General features: G+C 51.8%; 1 long non-coding RNA gene across 1 annotated transcript in view; it reads left to right on the top strand.

The window, feature by feature from the left end:
* Positions 1-14,627, top strand: part of LOC128135680 (uncharacterized) — a 38,544-nt gene that overhangs the window by 22,354 nt on the left and 1,563 nt on the right. Inside the window, exon 2 of the long non-coding RNA XR_008233202.1 lies at positions 9,501-9,595. This is a non-coding gene — a long non-coding RNA (uncharacterized LOC128135680). The remainder of the gene's footprint in view (positions 1-9,500; positions 9,596-14,627) is intronic.

Below are 14,627 nucleotides of genomic sequence, written 5' to 3'. Positions count from 1 at the left end.
GAGGGAGGAGCGGAGCAGTTGCCGAGCTCTGCCGGGCCGCGACTGCGCCGAGGGAGAAGGCGAGCGCGGCTGCGTGATGCTCCCCGACCCTGTGTTTCTTCTGCCACGTCCCTGCGGGGCTCCTCATCCCTTTTTTATTGATTTCTCCATCTCACTGTCCTTTTCCCTGTACTTTTCCTTCTCTGCTCCTCAGCCTTTCTCCCTCATTTTATTTTTCTCTTTCTGTTCCTCTCTCTTGCTCCCCAACGCTGTATTTTCATTCTCTGTATCTGCTGCCGCAGTAACGACTGCCGAGTTGTCCCAGGGGAAGGGCGAGCGTACGGGCACCGAGCCCCGGAGCAGACTCACTCCCAGGACTTACACGCATTAACAAATAAACATTTGCTCACCACCCACCGACTGGTGCCCAGCCAATCCCCTGGCTGCGGCATCCCCTGGCCAGCTTCCCCAGTTGATATACTGGGCAGGACATCATATGCTATGGAATACCCTTTTGGCTCGTTTGGGTCAGCTGTCCCAGCTGTGTGGACTCCCAGCCTCCACTGGCAGGGCAGTATGAGAAGCTGAAACGTCCTCAACTTAGTATAAACACTGCCTCGTGACAACTAAAACATCACTGTTTTATCAACATTATTGTCATGCTAAATGCAAACTACAGCACTATACCAGCTACTAGGAAGAAAATTATCTCTATTCTAGCCAAAACCAGGAAACTCCCTCTGCTCTTTACCTCATTTCTTGTCAAACTTTCTTTCTATGCCTCCCTCTATCTAGCTCCCTCTTCCTCCTCTTTATTTCTTCTCACTCTTTCCTTTACCCTGTCAGTTTTAAAATTTTCTTTATACGTATGTCTCTCCCCAGCTCCCCGGCCTTATTTTTTAATTTGCACCCATGTGAATCGTACCCCGTCGCTTTTTGAATTTTTTTTCTATTTCTCCCTCTCTCTTCCTCCCTGTCCCTGGTTTTTAAATTGTTTCTTGTTTCCTGTACCCTGCTGCTTTCTTGTTTGTTTCTATGTATCCCCCAGTCCGTCTCCCTGCCTTTATTTCTTAATGTTTTCCTATCTGCCTCATACCCTATTGCTTTTTAAGTTTTATTTCTATGTCCCCCTCGATCCAGCTCACTGTCCCTATTTTTGAATCCCTCCCTTTAGCTGGGGAAGGGTCTGCCCAGGCACACCCACCTGAGGGAGCTGATGAAGGTGAACCATCCGAGGAGGGAATCCAAGGGGGTCCCGCAGGCAGCCACGTCCAGCAAGGAACAGCCAGCCCCCGCGGCGAGGAAGTATCCCTCCGAGCCATCCCCGGCAGAGCGCGCCAGCAGCGCACGGCGCCTCCGTCAGCCGCGCGCACAAGCCACCGGGAAGCCTCACGGGAGAGGAGCGTCGAGGCACCTGCCGCCGAGGCGGAGAGAAAAGCATCGGGGCGGTGAATGTCTCCCACCGGCGTCGGGAGCTGCGGAGAGTCACGCATTCTGTCGCGTGCATCCCGCTCCGTCTCTGCCGCCCTTCCCCAGATCTCTGTCCGCCTCCCTGCCTGTCCCTCCTTCCGCCTCTCCCTCCACCAGCCCACCTGCCTGCCTGGCTCTCCAAAACTTGTTACTCTTCTGCCAACTCTGCCCTGTACCACTTCATCTATACATTTTTTTTCCTACGTTTCCCTCTCTGTGGCTCCTATTTTTTACTGCTTTCCCATGTTTCTTGTACCCAGTTGCATTTTAATTTCTCTTTCTATGTTTCCCTCCCTCTGATGCCCCAACCCTTTTTAAAATTCCTCTCTCTCTCCTGTACCCCATCACTTTTTGCTTTTTATGGTTCCTTCTATCCATCTCCCTGTCCCTATTTTTAAATTATTATCCATCTTTTGCTTCTTGTACCCAATCGCCGTTTAAGTTTCCTGTCTACATTGTCCTCTATCCATCTCCTCGTCCTTGTGTTTTTATTCTTGTCTGTGTTTCTTGTACTCAGCTGCTTTTTAAAATTCCTTCTATGTCTCCCTCTATCTGGCTCCCTTTCTTGATTTTTTATTTCTTCCCTATATTTCTTATACCCCTTTGCTATTTAATTTATCTTTCAACAATTCCCTTTATCTCGCTCCCTTTCCCTAGATTTTAATTCCTCCCTTGCTTCCATATACCCCGTCACTTTTAAAATTGTCTTTCAATGTTTCCTTCTACTCTGATCCCTGTTCCTGGTTTTCAGTTCTTTCCTGTCTGTCATGAATTACGTTGCTTTCTAAATTTTGTTTCTATGTCTACTTTTATCTAGTTAACTGTCCCTAATTTTCAATTTTGTACTCTCATAATTCTTTTTGTTGTGAAATTTTGTTTCTAGGTGTACTTTTATCACGTTTTCTCTCCCTATTTCCTAATTTTTTTCCCGTTTCCTGTATCCTCTCGCTTATACATTTTTCAGTCTATGTCTACTTTAATCATGATCTCTCTCCCTGTTTATTAATTATTTCCTGTCTGTCCTGTGCTCTGTCGCTTTTAAATTTTCCTTCCTCATCTACTTGTAGCCAGTTCGCCGTCTTTATTTTTGAATTCCTTCTAGTCTGTCCTGTATCCCATTGCTTTTAAAATTTTCTATCTCTGTCTCTGTCTATTTAGGGGGTTTTGCTATTTTTTCAGTTTTTCCTGTTTTCACTTTTGAATTTTTGTTTGTGTTCACTTCTACACGCTTTTGTCTCTATTATTTACTTTTTTCCTGTATTCTATCTGGTCGCTTTTAAAATTTTCTTTGCGTGTCTACTTTTATCAAGCTGTCTATCCCTTGTTTTTAATTCTTTCTTGTTTGTCACATACCTTGATGCTTTTTAAATTTTCTTTATGTCTTTTTTTTTTTTCCCCTTCTCTTAGTTCATCCCCTGGCTTTAGAGGGTCTCCTCGGCATGTAGAATCATAGAATCATTGAGGTTGGAAAAGACCTTCAAGATCATCGAGTCCCACCATCATCCATGCCCACTAAACCATGTTCTGGAGTACCTCGTCTACACACTTTTTTAATACCTCCAGGGACCTCCATTTCCTCTCGTCCTATCTCCAGCCACCTGCTAGAGGAGACCAGCACCCACCTCGCTACACCCCCCCTTTAGGTAGTTGTAGAGAGCGATAAGGTCTCCCCTCAGCCTCCTTTTCTCCAGACGAAACCGCCCCCAGCTCCCTTAGCCGCTCCTCATAAGACTTACGCTCCAGGCCCCTCACCAACTCGGTTGCCCTTTTCTGGACACGTTCCAGCACCTCAACGTCTTTCCCGTAGCAAGGGGCCCAAAACTGAACGCAGTACTCGAGGTGCGGCCTCACCAGTGCCGAACACAGGGGAACAATTACCTCCCTGCTCCCGCCGGCCACACTATTTCTGGTACAGGCCAGGATGCCGTTGGCCTTCCTGGCCACCTGGGCACACTGCTGGCTCATATTCAGCCGGCTGTCAACCAGCACACCCGGGTCTTTTGCTGCCAGGCAGCTTTCCAGCCGCTCTTCCCCAAGCCCGTAGCGCCGCACGGGGTCGCCGTGACCGAAGCGGAGGACCCGGCACTCGGCCTCGTTGAACCTCATACAATTGGCCTCGGCCCATCGATCCAGCCTGTCCAGATCTCTCTATAGAGCCTTCCTACCCTCAAGCAGATCGACCCTGCCTCCCAACTTGGTGTCGTCTGCAAACTTGCTGAGGGTGCACTCGATCTCCTCATCCAAATCATCGATAAAGATATTAAACAGAACCGGGCCCAACACCGAGCCCTGGGGAACACCACTAGCGACCCGCCACCAACCGGATTTAATCCCATTCACCACAACCCTCTGGGCTCGTCCATCCAGACACTTTTTCACCCAGCAAAGAGTACACTTGTCCAAGCCACGAGACGCCAGCTTCTCAAGGAGTATGCCATGAGAGACAGCGTCAAAGGCCTTGCTGAAGTCAAGGTAGGTAGCATCCACAGCCTTTCCCTCATCCGCTAGGCGGGTCGCCTGGTCATAGAAGGAGATCATGTTGGTCAAGCAGGACCTGCCTTTCGTAAACCCACGCTGACCGGGCCCGATCCCCTGCTCGTCCCGGACTTGCCACGCGAGCGCTCTCAGGACAAACCATTCCATAATCTTCCCCGGTACCGAGGTCGGGCTGACAGGCCCGTAGTTCCCCGGATCCTCCCTCCGACCCTTCTTGTTAATGGGCGTCACGCCGGCAAGCCTCCAGTCCTCTGGGACCTCCCCCGTTGACCAGGATCGCCCATAGATGATGGAGAGCGGCTTGGCAAGCACCTCCGCCAGTTCCCTCAGTACTCTTGGATGGATTCCATCTGGTCCCACAGATTTGTGAGCGTCCAGAGGGCGTAGTAGGTCACTAACTATTTCCTCTTGGATTAAGGGGGGTTATATTCTGCTCTTCATCCTCATCTTCCAGCTCAGGAGGCAGAGTACCCTGAGGATAACTGGTCTCCCTATTAAAGACTGAGGCCAAGAAGGCATTAAGTACCTCAGCCTTTTCCTCATCTCTGGTGGCAACGTTCCCTTCTGTATCCATTAAAGGATAGATATTCTCCTTGGGATTTTTTTTACTGTTACCGTATTTGTAAAAACATTTTTTGTCGTCTCTTACAACAGCAGCCAGATTTAGTCCTAGCTGAGCTTTTGCCTTTCTAATTTCCTCTGCGCATGACCTAACAAGATCCCTGTACTCCCAAGTTGCTCGCCCTTTCTTCCAGAGTTGATAAACTCTCCTTTTTTTCCTGACTCCTAGCAAAAGCTCCCCGTTCAGCCAGGCCGGTCGTTTTCCTCGGCGGTTTGACTTGCGGCACGGGGGAATAGCCTGGTCCTGAGCCGTTAAGATTGCCTTCTTAAAGAACGTCCATCCCTCCTGGACCCCTTTTGCCCTTCAGGACCGTCTCCCAAGGGACTCTCTCAACCGGTGCCTCAAAGAGGCCAAAGTTTGCCCTCCGGAAGTCCATAGCGGTGGTTTTGCTGACCCCCTTCCTTGCCTCACCAAGAATTGAGAATTCTATCATTTCACAGTCGCTAAGCCCAAGACGGCCTCCGACCATCGCACCTCCCACCAGTCCTTCCCTGTTCGTAAACAATAGATCTAGCAAGGCTCCTCCCCTGGTGGGCTCACCTACCGGCTGCGTCGGGAAGTTATCTTCCACGCACTCCAGGAACCTCCTAGACTGTTTACTCTCTGCTGTGGCGTATTTCCAGCGGACGTCTGGAAAGTTGAAGTCCCCCACGAGAACAAGGGCACACGATTCTAAGACTACTGCCAGCCGCTTGTAGAACGATTCATCCGTCTCTTCAACGTGGTCAGGCGGTCTATAACAGACTCCCAGCACGATATCTGCCTTATCGGCCTTCCCTCTCATCCTCACCCATAAGCACTCCACCTTGTCATCACAATCGTGTAGCTCCGTGCAGTCCAAACCCTCCCTAACAGAGAGAGCCACCCCACCACCGTTTCTACCTCGCCTATCCCTTCTGAAGAGCTTATAGCCATCCATCGCAGCGCTCCGGTCACGGGAGTCGTCCCACCGTGTTTCCGTGATGGCGACTAAGTCGTATCTATCCGGCCGCACGATGGCTTCCAGCTCCTCCTGTTTATCGCCCGTGCCGCGTGCATCGGCATAGATGCATTTGAGCTGGCCTATCGAATCCACCCCTAATATTGGCACGCTGCCCCCAGGCTCATCTCTGGTGCACCTAGCCTTATCCCTTACCCCCTTCAAACCTAGTTTAAAGCCCTCTCTATGAGCCCCGCCATCTCACGAGCGAGGATTCTTTTACCCCTTTGAGATAGCTGGATACCATCTGTCGCTAGCAAGCCCGGTGCCACGTAAAACTCCCCACGATCAAAAAACCCAAAACACCACCGACGGCACCAGCCTCTGAGCCACATATTAACCAGGTGTGTTTTCCTGTTCCTTTCAGTATATTTCCCTGCCACTAAGGGATTGAGGAAAACACTCCCTGTGCTCCTTCCACCAATCGCCCCAGTGCCCCGAAGTCCCTTTCGATTGCCTTTGGATTTCTCCCTGCAATCTCATCACTGCCAACCTGCACAACCAGCAATGGGTAATAATCAGAGGTCCGAACCAGACCCGGGAGTTCCCTGGTAATGTCTTTTACCCGGGCCCCAGGGAGGCAGCAGACTTCCCTGTGGGACGGGTCAGGACCGCATATTGGGCCCTCTGTCCCCCTCAGAAGGGAGTCGCCTATGACAATTACCCTCCTTTTTCTTTTTTCACAGGCTGCGAGAATGCGTGGGGCTGCCCGACTGAGCCTAGGCACCTCCCTGGATAGGGCTTCACCTACACCATGATCTTCACAGACCCGGTCCTCAAGTTCCAGAGCCCCATACCTGTTGCGTAGGGGCAACCGGGAAGGTGAGGGAGACCGGGAGGGGACTCGCCTGCCTCCCCGAGCAGGGACCTGTATCCATTCCCCTCCAACTCTTAGGTCCCCTCCTGCCTGGTGGCAAGGGGGCAGGGGAACCTCCGCTTCTCGCGGAGCCTCCGTCTGCTGCGTCTGCCTCAGGGACGGTAGGGTGTGGGTCCACCAATCTATCTCCCTCTCACACTCCCTGATACTCCTCAACCTTTCCACTTCTTCCTTCAGTTCTACCACCAGGCTGAGCAAATCACTCACCTGGTCACAGCTCACACAAGAGGCGTCCCCACTGACCTCCATCATTTCTGATAGACTCAGGCGCTCCCTGCAGCCAGAGACCTGGACAGCTGCACATTTACACGGGAGCTCTGTCTGCATCGCCACGTTTTTCCTAGCAATGGCTTTCACCCGAGCGGCAGCCATATCGGGGTCTCCTTCTGAGGCCGACGTCCACCGCTTCAGTAGCCTTCTCGAGCTGGGAAGGGGGGGGCTGCGCCCTACCTGCCCGAACTGCCGCGCAAACTGCCGCACCACACCCTGACACGCCACGCCCTGTTTGCCACGCTCTTGGTCGCTGGCGCTCCTCAGGGCCATTTAAATCTCCCGCAGTCGCCCCTGGCAACGCCCACGCCGCATCAGCCTCTCTTACGAGAGCTGCCGGCTCTGCACCGTCCCTCTGCTCTTCCCCGGGGCTCCCGGGCCTCGGGAACCTCCCGGTCCGCCTCAATGTAGCGCTTAGCCGCCGACTTACCATTGCGTCTGCTGGCCTTGCCGCCGATTGATGTGATTTTAATAACTATATTGTTATTGCATTTAATGAGCTAGTTTCCTACCTAGTTTAGAGGCACATCTATCTTTTTCTGTCTACGCCTCAGAAAAATTAAGTTTAACTCCTTACCCGGTCACGTTGCCGATGTAATAGTTGTAGCTGTAGTACAGGAGCAGGTAGCGTCATTGCCAGTAAAGGTCGCTTTCTCTGTTCAGGGTCTCGCTTACTGTAAATTTAAGGCAGGTAAGAACACTCCTGCTGCTCCTCCAGCTGACTTTATACCTTCTGGTGGTTTGCCCTTCCCCTTTCCCAGGGGATTGTGGGAAGGGTGGTGGGCGGAGGCTCGGGGTATTTGAGCCACAGCCTCTGCTGAGGGAGCTCATTGTGCTCCTGGGTTTCTCTGGTGTTGGTGCTCAGCTCATCCTTGAATCCTTTGCAGCTTTTGAGCTGGCTCAGCTCTTTGGGAAGAGGTGTCTGCTCGAGGTAAGACCTTCAGGACCGGTTAAGGTTTGGCAGCATGTGTAGTAGAAAGTAACACTTGTGTGCAGCTTTTTTTTCTTTTTTTCCTTTCTTTTTTTCAGGTCAGCAATTTTGTTTTGAGTGTTCAGGGGTAGAAAGTTGGTTTAATAGTATGCATTGTTTGTTTGGGTTTTTTTTTAATTCTTCATGCATTGTGTTTTCCTGGAATCCCCAACTTTATTGAAAACGGAACCTTGTTTTATTTCACCAGTTCTGCTGTATGCTGTGTAAGTTGCTGATATCTCTCTTAACGGGACCGACGATGACGTTGTTTAGCAGGGGTTAGAGTGAACATCTTGTATGCATCCATATATGGAGTTTTAGTACTTCTGAAGAAAGCAGAAGGGCCAGGAGGCACAGCGCCTTTCAGGCTCTGGGATGCCTCGTCACCTTTCCTCATTACCCACAGAACGCCGTGTTGTCCCTAGAACCTTTGCAGCTTGCGGCAGGCCCCTCGTAGATTACAAGCCTTGGGGCTTGACTTTATTTTGTGGGCAAGTAGCGGAGCTGGAACGAGCGGGGAAGCAAACACGGTGGTGCTTATGAGGAGGGGGGAGTTGGGCAAGTAGTTGGCGTTGGCCGGCGGGATGCTTACGCCCTTTTCTGATTTTTTTGTTTGTTTGTTTCATTGCAGATGTTGAAGACCAATGTGTCACCTTGAGGAACATCCCAGTTAGCCTGTGTGGTTTTTGTGGAGGATGGTTTGAGACCCACGGCCCTCTGAAAGTTAAGTTGAGGGACCAGGGCTGGGCAGAGGCTGGGAGGGAGGAACGAAGCTGAGAATTGCAGGGAGGGGTTTTAAAGGTAGCGCAGGAGAGAGGCCCGTCCAGGAGCAGTGCCGTTTGGGCAGGCGAAGGGAGCGGGTTGCTTTTCAGCACGAGACCAGCGTGTGCCGGGCAGGGCAGTTCCAGCCTTTGTCTGCGGTGGTGTGCAGTTTGTGTAGTCTGTCTTCTGTCCCTTAGACCTTTTGCGGGTCTCAATGTCCTCATTGCGCTTTGCGCCGGGGGAGCGTGGCACGCGCTTTAGGCGCCGTCCCTAGGGTCTCGAATGCCCGTACTCATCGGCACAGTGCCATTGGAGCGTTTCTTTTTTTGCATTTGCAGCTCTAAAGCACGGATCGGTCTCGGCAGATTCCGGTCGGTCCTCTCGTGGCATTCTTCCGGGCTGCGTCGGCAGCTCCGCTCTCTAGCCATCCATTTTCTTGGACTGGGAGTTCTTCCCCGCATCTTGATGTTCCTAGGTCTTGATGACAGGCTTCTTGTACATCCATCCTCTTGGTTTTGACAGTGCTGTCTTTTAACAGGCCGTTACGTTGGACTCCTCGGGGTCTGCCGTAGAGCCTCCTTGCCTCAGTGTTTTGGACGCCGTAGGTCATCTTGCCGGATGGCACCTCCCGTCCGGGAGTCCTTCTTGCTGAGAGTTTTCTCTCTCTTTGAATCACCTTGTCTGTACCGTTCTGTGTTGTGTTGGTCTGTGCACAGGTGTGTTTGGCTTGGAGCTGCTCTGCCCGGGGATGTAGAGTCAGGGGTAGGTGGAACAGCAATAAGAGTCTAAGGGTGAAATGTTGATTTGCCTTAATTGTTTAGGCAAGGGTTGTACGGTCATCTGGGATTGAGTAGGCATTGGTGGGCTGTGTGGACAGCAATGTTGAGAGTTTTTTATGGAATTGATTGTAGCCATGTGGCAGAGGCTCTTGAGGGGCGGTGAAGCGGATTTGAGTCTGTAAGGTGTTGAGGCTTGCATGTGATGGGCTTAAAGTTTGGCTCTGGTTTTTTTTTGTTTTGTTTTTTTAAAATGGCTTGCTGTAGCTGGAGTTGTTAAGCTCTTGCTCTGCATCCAGGCTGACTCGTTCAATATGGGTTTCTCTTTCAGATGCGGAGAGACAAGATGCGTGCACCAGAGCTACGGAGGAGGGGAGCGGAGCGCCGTGAGGAGGTGGGTCTGTGAGTGGAGTCAGAGGGAAGATGCAGCTGGTGGCTCTATGACTAGTTCATAAGGGTTCTTTTTTTTCTTTTATTCTGAAGGTGCAAAGCAAGGAGCGAAGTGGGCTATCAGCAGTGGAGGCGACTCGGGCAAGGTGAGCTGTGACTAAGGGGTTGAAGCAATCATTTCTTTGGTAGCGTTGTATTGTTAGCAGAGTTGGAAGCATCCCTTGTCATTTGTGTTTTGCAGGTGGTACACAGGCCTCGATGTGGCAAGCTGTTGACGGCACAGGTGGGGCATGTGAGCGGCTGAGGTAAAGGAGAGCAAGTTGGGAATCGGTGCGGGCGGGCTGAGGTTTCGGGCGGTGTCTCAGCATGTGTCTTGTGCTTTGGTTTTTGCAGGTGGTGCACGCAGCCTCGGAGGAGCCAAGCCGCAGGCCGATGAGGAGTTTGAGAAGGTGAGGTGGTTGTTGGCTGGGTAGGTCTTGATTAGCTAATTGGGTGGTTAATTAAACATTTACCTTTTTCTTTTGCAGGTGCTGTGTGGGCTACCTTTGGAATGGGATGAGCATTTGAGGTGAGTTGTGGCTTAGGGAGGAGGAGCATGGGGCTGGTGACTTCTCATGACTGCTATGCTAATTTGGTGTGTCTTGCTGTCTCAGGTACCATGAGTGATGATGGCTGCAGGGTCTGACTCTGGAATGAGCAGGTAGGCGTAACCCTGTGGTGTGTGTGATTAAGTGGGGGGTTGGGAAAGTAGTTGGTGTTGGCCGATGGGTTACTTATTGCCTCTCCTGACTTTGGCTTTTTTTTTTTTTTGTCTTCACTGCAGGTGATGAAGAGGAACCTGGCGACTGCCGGATCATCCCAGTTAGGCCGTGTGATTTTTGGGGAGGATGGATTCGTACCCTTGGCCCTCTGAAAGTTAAGTTGAGGGACCCGGGCTGGGGAGAGGCTGGGAGGGAGGGACACAGCTGGGAATTGCAGGGAGGGGTTTGAAAGTTAGCGTAGGAGGGCAGGGCTGTCCAGGAGCAGTCCCGTTTGGGCAGACGAAGGGAGCGGGTTGCTTTTCAGCACGAGAGCAGCGTGTGCCGGGCAGGGCAGTTCCAGCCTGTGTCTGTGGTGGTGTGTGGTTTGTGTAGTCTGTCTTCTGTGCCTTAGACCTTCGTTGGCTCTCAATGCCGTCATCAGTCTTTGCGCTCAGTGAGCGCGGCAGGCGCTTCGGGCGCCATCCCTAGGGTCTCGAATGCCCGTACTCATCGGCCCGGTGCCAATCGGGTGCATTTTTTCTTGCGCTCGGAGCTCTAAAGCGTGGATCGGTTTTGGAAGGAACCAGCTGGTTCTCCTCTGCGGCGCTCTTCCAGGCTGCTTTGGCGGCTCTGCTGCCTAGCCGCCTGTCGCCTTGGACTGGGAGTTCTTCCCTGCATCTTGATGTTCCTAGGTCTTGATGACGGGCTTCTTACACATCCATCACCTTGGTTTAGACAGTACCATCTTGTAAGGGGCCGTTAGTTTTGCCTCTTCTTCTCTGGGGCTGTCGTAGAGCCTCCTCGCTTCGTGGTTTTGAACGCCGTAGGTCATCTTGCCGGATGGCACCTCCCGTCCGGGTGTCCTTCTTGCTGAGAGTTTTCTCTCTCTTTGAATCACCTTGTTGTTAGTGGTGTGTGTTGTGTGCATGGGTGTGTTTGGCTTGGAGCTGCTCTGCCCGGGGATGTAGAGTCAGGGGTAGGTGGAACAGCAGTAGGAGTCTATGGGTGAAATGTTGATTTGCCTTAATTGTTTAGGCAAGGGTTGTAAAGTCATCTGAGATTGTGTAGCCATTGGTGGGCTCTGTGGACAGCCACATTGATGGTGTTTTATGGAGATAATTGGAGCTGTGTGGCATGGGCTGTTGAGGGGCAGTGAAGCAGATTTGAGTCTGTAAGGTGTTGAGGCTTGCATGTGATGGGCTTAAAGTTTGGCCCTTTTTTTTTTTTTTTAAGATGGCAGGCTGTAGTTGGACTCCAGATGGTCTTCCTAGATGGAATCAAGACCTCTGGAATTGTGAAGCTCTTGCTCTGCATCCAGGTGACTTGTTGTTGAATATATCTGGGGTTTTTTTTCAGATGCAGAGGGACAAGTTGTGTGCCACAGAGCGATGGAGGAGGGGAGCGGAGCCCTGTAAGAAGGTGGGTCTGTGAGTGGAATCAGAGGGAAGGTGTGGCCGGTGGCTCTATGAGTAGCTGATAGGGTTCTTTTTTTCTTTTATTTTGAAGGTATGAAGCAAGGAGCAAAGCGGGGTATTGGTACCAGAGGTGTCCCGGGCAAGGTGAGTCGTGACTACTGGGTTAAAGGAACTGTTCCTTTGGAGGTGTCGTATTGTTGGCAAAGTTGGAAACATCCCTTGTCATTTGTCTTTTGCAGGTGGTACGCAGGCCTTGACGTGGCAAGCTCTTGATGACAGAGCGGGGTGGTCGAGCGCCCAAGGTAAAGGAGAGCAAGTTGGGAATCGGTCCGGGCGGGCTGAGGTTTCGGGCAGCCTCTCAGTACGCGTCTTCTGCTTTGGATTTTGCAGGTGGTGCACGCAGCCTCGGAGGAGCCAAGCCGCAGGCCGATGAGGAGTTTGAGAAGGTGAGGTGGTTGTGGGCTGGGTTGCTGTTGAATATCAAAGTATTAGGTGGCTGCTCGGTTAAGGATTTACCTTTTGTTTTGCAGGCGCTGTGCGGGCCACATTTGGAATGGGATGAGCATTTGAGGTGAGTTGTGGATGAGGGAGGAGAGAATGGGGCTGGTGACTTCTCATGACTGCTATGCTAATTTGGTGTGTCTTGCTGTCTCAGGTACCATGAGTGATGATGGCTGCAGGGTCTGACGCTGGAATGAGCAGGTAGGCGTAACCCTGTGGTGTGTGTGATTAAGTGGGGGGTTGGGAAAGTAGTTGGTGTTGGCCGATGGGTTACTTACTGCCTCTTCTGACTTTGTTGGCTTTTTTTTTTTTTGTCTTCACTGCAGGTGATGAAGAGGAACCTGGCGACTGCCGGATCATCCCAGTTAGGCCGTGTGACTTTTGGGGAGGATGGATTCGTACCCTTGGCCCTCTGAAAGTTAAGTTGAGGGACCCGGGCTGGGGAGAGGCTGGGAGGGAGGGACACAGCTGGGAATTGCAGGGAGGGGTTTGAAAGTTAGTGTAGGAGGGCAGGGCTGTCCAGGAGCAGTCCCCTTTAGGCAGGCAAAGGGAGCGGGTTGCTTTTCAGCACAAGAGCAGCGTGTGCCGGGCAGGGCAGTTCCAGCCTGTGTCTGTGGTGGTGTGTGGTTTGTGTAGTCTGTCTTCTGTGCCTTAGACCTTCGTTGGCTCTCAATGCCATCATCAGTCTTTGCGCTCAGTGAGCGCGGCAGGCGCTTCGGGCGCCATCCCTAGGGTCTCGAATGCCCATACTCATCGGCCCGGTGCCAATCGGGCGCTTCTTTTCTTGCGCTCGGAGCTCTAAAGCGTGGATCGGTTTTGGAAGGAACCAGCCGGTTCTCCTCTGCGGCGCTCTTCCAGGCTGCTTTGGCGGTTCTGCTGTGTAGCCGCGTGTCATCTTGGACTGGGAGTTCTTCCCTGCATCTTGATGTTCCTAGGTCTTGATGACGGGCTTCTTACGCATCCATCACCTTGGTTTAGACAGTACCATCTTGTAAGGGGCCGTTAGTTTTGCCTCTTCTTCTTTGGGGCTGTCGTAGAGCCTCCTCGCTTCGTGGTTTTGGACGCCGTAGGTCATCTTGCCGGATGGCACCTCCCGTCCGGGAGTCCTTCCTCTTGCTGAGAGTTTTCTCTCGCTTTGAATCACCTTGTTGTTAGTGGTGTGTGTTGTGTGCATGGGTGTGTTTGGCTTGGAGCTGCTCTGCCCGGGGATGTAGAGTCAGGGGTAGGTGGAACAGCAGTAGGAGTCTATGGGTGAAATGTTGATTTGCCTTAATTGTTTAGGCAAGGGTTGTAAAGTCATCTGAGATTGTGTAGCCATTGGTGGGCTCTGTGGACAGCCACATTGATGGCGTTTTATGGAGATAATTGGAGCTGTGTGGCATGGGCTGTTGAGGGGCAGTGAAGCAGATTTGAGTCTGTAAGGTGTTGAGGCTTGCATGTGATGGGCTTAAAGTTTGGCCTTTTTTTTTTTTTTAAGATGGCAGGCTGTAGTTGGACTCCAGATGGTCTTCCTAGATGGAATCAAGACCTCTGGAATTGTGAAGCTCTTGCTCTGCATCCAGGTGACTTGTTGTTGAATATATTTGGGGTTTTTTTTTTCAGATGCAGAGGGACAAGTTGTGTGCCACAGAGCGATGGAGGACGGGAGCGGAGCCCTGTAAGAAGGTGGGTCTGTGAGTGGAATCAGAGGGAAGATGTGGCCGGTGGCTCTATGAGTAGCTGATAGGGTTCTTTTTTTCTTTTATTTTGAAGGTATGAAGCAAGGAGCAAAGCGGGGTATTGGTACCAGAGGTGTCCCGGGCAAGGTGAGTCGTGACTACTGGGTTAAAGGAACTGTTCCTTTGGAGGTGTCGTATTGTTGGCAAAGTTGGAAGCATCCCTTGTCATTTGTTTTTTGCAGGTGGTATGCAGGCCTTGACGTGGCAAGCTCTTGATGACAGAGCGGGGTGGTCGAGCGCCCAAGGTAAAGGAGAGCAAGTTGGGAATCGGTCCGGGCAGGCTGAGGTTTCGGGCAGCCTCTCAGTACGCGTCTTCTGCTTTGTTTTTTGCAGGTGGTGCACGCAGCCTCGGAGGAGCCAAGCCGCAGGCCAATGAGGAGTTTGAGAAGGTGAGGTGGTTGTGGGCTGGGTTGCTGTTGAATATCGAAGTATTAGGTGGCTGCTCGGTTAAGCATTTACCTTTTGTTTTGCAGGCGCTGTGCAGGCCACCTTTGGAATGGGATGGGCATTTGAGGTGAGCTGTGGCTTAGGGAGGAGGAGCATGGGGCTGGTGACTTCTCATGACTGCTATGCTAATTTGGTGTGTCTTGCTGTCTCAGGTACCATGAGTGATGATGGCCGCAGGGTCTGACACTGGAATGAGCAGGTAGGCGTAACCCTGT

This window comes from Harpia harpyja, chromosome 23 (genome assembly GCF_026419915.1).
Source record: "Harpia harpyja isolate bHarHar1 chromosome 23, bHarHar1 primary haplotype, whole genome shotgun sequence".
Lineage (NCBI taxonomy): Eukaryota > Metazoa > Chordata > Aves > Accipitriformes > Accipitridae > Harpia > Harpia harpyja.
This window is presented reverse-complemented; position numbering and strand designations above follow the sequence as displayed.